Source organism: Octodon degus, unplaced genomic scaffold, assembly GCF_000260255.1.
Source record: "Octodon degus isolate 3935 unplaced genomic scaffold, OctDeg1.0 scaffold00098, whole genome shotgun sequence".
Lineage (NCBI taxonomy): Eukaryota > Metazoa > Chordata > Mammalia > Rodentia > Octodontidae > Octodon > Octodon degus.
Window position 1 is genome coordinate 5,473,907 of NW_004524674.1, and position 8,358 is coordinate 5,482,264.

Here is an 8,358-nt window from a genome sequence, read left to right on the forward strand (position 1 = left end):
ACTTAGGGAAGGTGAGGAAAACAGTTGATTTTATGAAATGGTGATTCTAAAACAGTGGTTTGATAGAGGTAAAGAGAAGAGTTTAGTAAGACAGAAAACCCTCCAATGGCTACATTTGATTCCTTTTAAATAAGGGACAAGAATTGAGAATAACAATCTTCCTGGCAGCAGCAGGCAAAAATGAATCAGGGAGAGTTTAAGAGTTACCTTTTTGGCCAGAGACCCTGGGCCACAGTACAAGAGGTGGTCCCTGTGAGATACCATGTGGGCTGCAGGGGAGTTTTCTGAGGGGCTGACTGAGAAGCATGAACAAAGTTGAAGATAACCTTGTTGACTTCTGCAGTGTCTGAATTCACTGAGACTTAAGGTTGTGTCTAATCCCATAGAATGCAGGAAGTCATGAATTATCTGAATTAATCACTGATGTTTAATCAATTTTTAAAAATGTATTTGTATTTGGTACAGTGTTTCACTACGCAGCTCGGACTTGCAGTGATCCTCCTTTTTTCAGCCTCCCCAGTGCTGGGATTACAGGCGTGCACCACCATACCCAGACTCGGTGGCCCACTCAGTGCACCAGGGGTGGGGCCAGTGCAGCATGTGGTACCAGGGATGGAATCCCGGACCCTATGCTTGCCTAAGCAGGCACTTAGTCTGCTGAGCTATTTCTTAGGCCCTGTTTAATCAATTTTGAAGTGTTCCATGTGTATCTTTAACTAAAACCTAAGCTATTTAAGAACCAAAGCTGTGCAGTTCCTCACAGGCCAGACTCAGGGACCATGCCTATGGGACATGTTCATTCTACCCAAACTTGTCCTTTTTCTGTAGTATGTATCATACTTTAGTATCTCTTGCCAGAAACATCCTTTCTTCATATATGTGGAGGTGAGGCAGGAAGATAACCACGAGTTTGAGGCCATCCTTAGCTTGGACTACACAGCAAGACTGTCTCAAAAACAAAACCCAAAACTAAGTAGAATCTATCTCCTAAATATCTCTGGATCTAAATCCATCTTCTTTTCTCTCAGTTATCATCTTTTGTCTAGACTGCCGGGGAAATTTCTTGACTGTTCTTCCTAGTTCCACTTATGCCCTCCTTTTACTGAGTCTGAAAAATCAAAACATTTTTCAACTTCTTCAGTGGCTCTCTCTCATTTACTTTTTGAATATTTTAAATGCAAAGATCCTGCATATGTTAGATCCTGTCTACTTTGCATATCTTATAAAACTTCTTTGTTCCCAGTGTCCCAGGATACCCAAGGTGAGTCTCACGAATTTTGTTAAGTATCTTTTTGCCTCAGTGGCTTCATGAAGACTGTTTTCTCTGCTCACCAAAGTCTTTCACTTTCCACCTAGCTAATCCTAAATGTTTCTTTCTCAGGGATGCTTTTCTGATTTCTCAAAATAAGTTAATGTTAAATCTTCACCACTATGCATTTTTCAGAGTTCTTACTTCATAAAATTTTGAATGTAACCAGTTAGTTGGCTGGTACACTGTAAGCTCTTAAGGGCAGAAGTTTAGTCCATCTTGTTCTTTACTATATTCCCTCTACTGGGCACACAGTTGCTGCTCAATAAATTTTGATTGAATGAACTCAAATGTCAAGGAATTGGCCTGTCATAACTAGTGGGTAGAATGTTGTGTCTTTGGAGACAAGAGACAGGTTGGTTGACTCCTGTGTGGCAGGATCTATCTACAGGTTTCTCTTTCACTGCTTCCCACAGATCCAAAACTTTACTACTATTGTATGTAAAGTTTTCTCACCAGAGATGTTCTGAGAAAAACGCTGTGATTTCCCCAAATGGCCACGAGGTGGCTGTAACTGCCTACAGATCAGGGAAAGAGGTTGGTTGGTAGGTGGGAAGAATCCAAGCTCCAAAGGATTCAAAGTGGCTCCTTTTAGATTTATAGTGGGGAGGGAAAGATTAAATAAATAAATGTAAAAACTACATGGCCACCATTCTATTAACATTATGTTTATTTCTGTTATTATTTTTTTTCAGGGCTGGGGAGATAGCTCAGTAGAATAAGTGTCTGCCTGGCAAGCGCAAGGTCCTGAGTTCAATCCCTGGTACCTCAAAAAAAAAAAAAAAAAGTTATCTTATAGATATACACCTTCTTTCTCTTAATTCAATGAGAAGATTGATTTGTACTAATAGTATTTGGACAGGGTATCAATGTCTGCATCTTGTACTATGAATAACTACTACAAAAACAACAATATGCATGTATTAATTATTGTAACTGTCCTACTAACCTATTTTGAAACTGTCTCGTTGATATTTGTTTCTCAATAAAATTAATTTAAAAAATAGTAAAGCCGTATTGATATGCTGAGCTGTAAAAGGCTCAAGTCAACAACTTCTGACACTGCCAGTCATGTGGATAACCCACTACTATTATAGACTACTGGACTATATTGGATTACTTTGCTGAATTCATGCACCTACAATATATGAATGGCAATGGAATAACCATCTCTGACAAAAGTAAGCAAAAAGGGGGGATATAAATGAAGGATCATTTTGTAGTGAGAAAAAAGATATATATATATATATATATATATATAAATATATATATATATATATATATATATATAAAATAGTTAGCAGAGATATACAGCTACTTTCTCTTAGTTCAGTGAGAAGGAAGTTTTGAACTAATAATGTTTAGACATGGTGTCATGTCTGCATCTTGCACCATGAATAACTATTACAAAGACAACAATATGCAATGTATTAATTATTGTAATTTGAAACTGTCTCATTCTTACTTCTCAATAAAATTAATAAAAATTAAACTAAACCTGAAAAAAATTTTTTTCATAAGCACATGTCAGGAAAGGAGTGAAGTTTGAGAAGTAACTTGTAGGATGGGGCACATAGGGGTTCTGATTACAGGTGTGGGTGTATGGGGTAAGATACAGAGGCAGAGAAAGAACAAAGGCATCAATGCATTAAATTATTACTGATGTATTTTTGCTATAGAGTTCTTTATTTGGCCTTGTCTTGTTCTCTAAATATCCAAAAGAAGATATTTGCCTGAAGAATATGTAAATGATGACTTAAGCTAAAACCTGAAAGTAAACAGAACATAAGAGTAGAGTCTAAGTCCTCTTGTGGGGATCTCTATTGTGTTAGAAGGAGGTGGGGTAGAGGATGGAGTATTGAAAGCTGCCTGTCCTTAGTAAACCATAAAGACTAAATTGTCAAATGTTTACTACATGCATCAGTCTATAAATACATACATTATTAGGGGGTAAAAGAGAGGCATATGTTCTTTGTGGGAAACCTGCCCATTCATTGGGATAAAATATATGTACAGATAAATCCAAGCAAAACATAATAAAAAACCAGATAACAGTATAGAAAAGGTTTCTATCCTCATAGCAAGTCACAGGTGTGTGTGTGTGTGTGTGTGTGTGTGTGTGTGTGTACATGGATATGTATTACTTTGGAGAAAAGTACTATAATTTTCATCAAATCTTCTAAACAGCCAAATCCTCTACCCCTGAAATATTATAGACATATATACGAATAGCAATTATTTTAAAAGTCTTAAATATCCAAAGTGAAATTCAATATGGTCCCAGGATTCCTAACACCTGTCTCAATGGTCTGCCTCATCTGTGGCATACCTGTAGTGTCCCCATGGCCCAAATTCCTAAAGCTTTAACCTTTGGGTCTTTGTGAATGACTAGTATGAAGTGTTTTATTGCTATCCTGTGTTTTATTGTGGTTGTATCTTGCAGCTGAGTGAGGGGCTCCATCATCTGGACTTGGGAGTATAACTCCCAATCATGACATGTCGGGATAAGGTTAATATATCCATCCCTGCAGCTGAGGTTAAGAAAGCACATACATATGTCAATACTGGGAGAACAATCACATTTTAGAGCTTTCAGTGATAACAAACACCTAGCTGTGGCACATGTGGCATAAATTCAACACCACTGCTCTATAATATATCATGGTATTTGTGTGCATGTTACAGAAGCCTGGCTGTTGAAGCTCAAACATAAAGGGTTCATGGCATTCAGCTAATAGAGATACAATTAGTACAGCAATGACCACGTCAATCCTCAAAGTTTCAAGTGTCTCCTGTTTTCCCATTTTTGTCCTTGTGTTCATCAAATTTTTAGCTGCTGTGCTTCAAGCCTGAGGCTCTATACAAGAAGCTGCATGTTTTGGCTCTGCAGGATCCTTTTTATCTCCCCCACTGGCTTTTCATTTTCTGAAACTCCTCTAAGTTCCTTCCAGTTACAGCCTTCTTACATGCTGTTTCTAATGGAACATTCCACCCTCCACCATCAAGTGCCTAACTCCTGTTAAAGTTGCTTAATCACGTGCCACTTTCTCAGAAGTCTGCTCTGATCCTTCAAATTGTATCAAGTCTCTTCCCATACCCTCTCAGGGTGCTCTGAAACATCTTAACTATAATTAAAATATTTAGTGTAATTTTAAAAAATGTATTTAGTACAGGGTCTACAGGGTGTACAAGGTTTCACTACATAGTTCAGACTTGTATTGATTCTCCTGTTTTCAGCCTCCCAAGAGCTGGGATTACAGGTGTGCACCACCATGCCCAGTCTCAGCACGCACAATGGGTGGGGTCAGCACAGCAGGCTAGGGATGAATCCTGGCTGCTACGCTCTGCCTAAGCAGGTGCTTCAGTCCGCTGAGCTATCTGGCTGGCCCTAGTGTAATTTTTAATGTCCACCTTCCTCCCTTCTTGGACTGTGAACTCCATGAAGACAGGGATCATAAACTCTTACTTGCCAGTAAACAACTAGCACCTAGCCTGGTGCCCAGTATTGATGTTCAAAAAATATCGATAAATGGGCAAATGTAACATGCTACAAATGAGATAAGTATGAAATGCCTCAGGAACAGCTGCTAATCCCCTCTAGGGAGATCAGGGAAGACTGAGCCTGAAGGACAAGGAGTTAACTAACTGAAGAGGAGAGAGAATGTAAAGGGACAAATGGAGGACAGAATGCTTCCTGTAAAAAATAGCACAAGCAAATAGTTGAGGTGAGAGTATGGGGAGCTCAAAAGCAAAAGGAAGCATAGCACGTTGCTGAGAGGAGGGGGATATGAGAGAGAGGAACAGTAGAAGATGTGGAGGCCAAGCCAGGTCCTGGGAGGTTCAGGTAAGTTTCTGGGTTTAAAAAAAAAAAAAAAAGATACACAGTAAGTCTCCAATTTACAAACATTAAAGTTGTGAACTTTCACACCTGGTGTCATGAACACTTTGTAGATGTGAACAGCTTGCGAAAATAGCTCACATGTTTGCTGGACATTGTCACAGTTATGCTGCTGTGTGCTTACTATGAGTGCAACAGTGTGTAGTAGTACAGTGCTCAGTCAGAGCCCAGGATATCCGGAAGCAAGAGGAATAGTAGTGATGTGCAGGGGACTGCTAGGAAGTGCAAAGAAATATACATTGTACATTTGTGTCAGAGGTATAGTACTTTGTCCGACTTACAAATGGATCTGACTTAAGAACATTCTCTTAAAACAGAACTTGTTAATACATTGAGGACTTTATAATTAATGTACTATGAATTTCACCCTTTTAAAGTATATAACTCAAGTGCTTGTAGGAAGAGGGGAGAGAAAAATAAGTTTAGAGTTAAAAAATTTATGGAGAGGCCATAATCATATTTACATTTTTATTTTTTTGGTACCAGAACCTCATGCAGGCACTGTAGCACTGAGCTAAATCCCTGGCCCCAGATTTGCATCTTTTTTTTTTTTTTTAGGACAGGGTCTACATGGTCTTACTACATAGATTTGACTCAGTGATTCTGTTTTCAGCCTCCCAAGCGCTGGGATTATAGACATGCAACATCACACCCAGTCTCAATCACTTGGTCTCACTTTTTTTTTTTTTTTTTTTTTTTTGTGGTACCTGGGGGATCCAACTTGGGACCTTGCTCTTGCCAGACAGGTGCACTTATGCAACTGAGCTATCTCCCTGGCCCCAGATTTGCATTTTTAAAAGGTGACTTGACTACAACCTCAAGAGAGAATGGGGGCTGGAGAGATGGCTCAGTGGTCTAAAGCACCTACTTAGAACAAGCTTAGCAAAGCATCAGGGACTGCGGTTCAATCCCCCAGCACCACATGCCAGCCAACCCCGCCCCCTGGTGGGCTGAGCTGGCTACACACACACACCACACTCTCTCTCTCTGTCTCTCTCTCTCAAATTAGAGAATGGAATGAATGGGCTGTGGGGAGCAGAGACAACTGCAGCAGTCTGAGAGAGATATGAAGGTGGCAAGAAATAGGTTAGTGGCAGTGGAGATGAATTCAGTAATTGGGTAGAGAGCAAAGTTATGGTTTAGATCTAAAATGTCTGGCAAGGGCTGGCCAGATAGCTCAGCAGACTGAAGTGCATGCTTCCTGGCATGCTGTGCTGGCCCTGCCCCCAGGGCACACTGAGACCTGGTCAGAGACTGAGCGTGGTGGCACACGCCTGTAATCCCAAGGTTTGGGAGGATGAAAACAGGAGAATCACTGATTCCAATCTACATAGTAAGACCCTATAGACCCTGTACAAAATACATTAAAAAAAAAAAAGTCTGGCAAGTCTCATGTGTTTACAAAGTGACTGGATCAGGGCTAGTGAGATGGCTCAGTGGTCTAAAGCACCTACTTAGAACAAGCTTAGCAAAGCACAGGGACCACGGTTCAATCCCCCAGCACCACATGCCAGCCAGCCCTGCCCTCTGGTGGGCTGAGCTGGCCACACACACACACACACAAATAAAATTTAAAAAAACAAAAAACAAAGTGACTGGATCTTTGGTTTTTGGGTTTTTTTTTTGCAGTACCAAGGATCGAACTCAGGACCTTGTGCTTGCCAGGCAGACACTTATGCCACTGAGCTGTATCTCTGGCCCCAATGACTGGATTTTTGCAGGGGCTATATTCTTTTTTTTTTTTTTTTTTTGGCTGGTTCAGACTGCCTTAAGGATGTGTCTGGTACAGCATGTGGAGATGGGGATCCAACCATGGTCCCCTGCGCCTGACTTTGTTTGCCCAAGCAGGTGCTGAAACAACTGAGCTAACCTACAAGCCCCTGCAGGGGCTATATTCATCAGCAGATTATTGATGGATTCAGTAGCTAAATGCACTGATGGAAGGTGGGGTCCAGTTGGAGGTAGGTTCCTGGGAGTATGACCTGGAAGGGTATTTTCTTGTCCCAGTTCCTCCTTGCTATCTGACTACCATGTGATGAAGAGCTATCCTGTCATGCTCTCCTGCCATGTCATTTCTGTCTTGGAGCCAGCCAACAATGGACTAAAACCATGAGCCAAAATAAACCACTCTGATCCTTCGGCTCATGAGCGTGATGATTGGGTGTTCATGCTTTATGCATGAGATGTGCCTCCCCCAAACCTTGTTATGATGTGGGCATATTACCCATCTGATGTGAAAAAATAAATAAACCACTCTGCCTTTAAATTGTGGCTGTCAGTTATTTGCTCCTAGAGATGGGAAAGTGAGCAGTATAAGGTTTGAGCAAGAGGGAAGAGGCAAATGTGACACCCAAATGTCTGGCTGGGCCAGCCAGGAAGATGGTGAGTCCAATGATGAAATAAGGGAGTACTAGAAGAGAAAGATGCAATTACTTATATGAGGTAATTTGGGGGCATATAAATATGCATGTTCACATCTTATTTGGTATATGGGATTAGATAACTCTGGGTCAGAGATATGGGTGTCAGAATTACTGACAGATAGAAAGTCAAGGATGCGATAAACTTGAGAGTGAAATGTGATCTAAGCGGAAGGCCTGGGAGGAATAATATCTAAGTGGGAGGAAGAAAAGGAGATGCACAAGGAAGAGCTAGAGAAATGAGAACAGGGAAAGGGCCAGAGATACAGCTCAGTGGTATACTGTCTGCCTGGCAAGTAGAAGATTCCGAGTTAAATTCCCAGCACCAAACAAAAACAAAAACAAAAGCCTACAAAAAATAAAACTATTACTTACCACCAATTCCTTACACATTTGCCTTCTCACAATTTGTTGCCCTTTATATATATTTTGTCAAGCATGGTAGCCCATGCCTATAATCCCAGTACTCAGGAAGCTGAGGCAGGAGGCTTGTTGCAAATTTGAGATCAGCCTGGGCAACAAAGTGAGTTCAAGGCCAGCCTGAACTACATGGTGAAATCCTGTTGCAAAAAGACAAAAAAAAAAAAAAAAAAAGAAAGAAAGAAAGAAAGAAAAAAAGAACCAAGAAACTGGTGCCATGGAAGCCAAAGGGAGAGTACTTGAGGGATTAAAAGACAGTGTGAAATGTTGCACACAAGTATCGTGATAATAACTTGAGTTCTGTATATTTT

The 8,358-nt window shown here is 40.5% G+C and overlaps 1 non-coding gene across 1 annotated transcript; it reads left to right on the top strand.

Moving 5' to 3' along the window:
• Positions 1-7,339: 7,339 nt before the first annotated feature.
• Positions 7,340-7,441, top strand: LOC111818647. The gene has a single exon (XR_002822594.1). It is a non-coding gene; the product is annotated as a small nucleolar RNA U13 (small nucleolar RNA).
• The last annotated feature ends 917 nt before the right edge of the window (positions 7,442-8,358 follow it).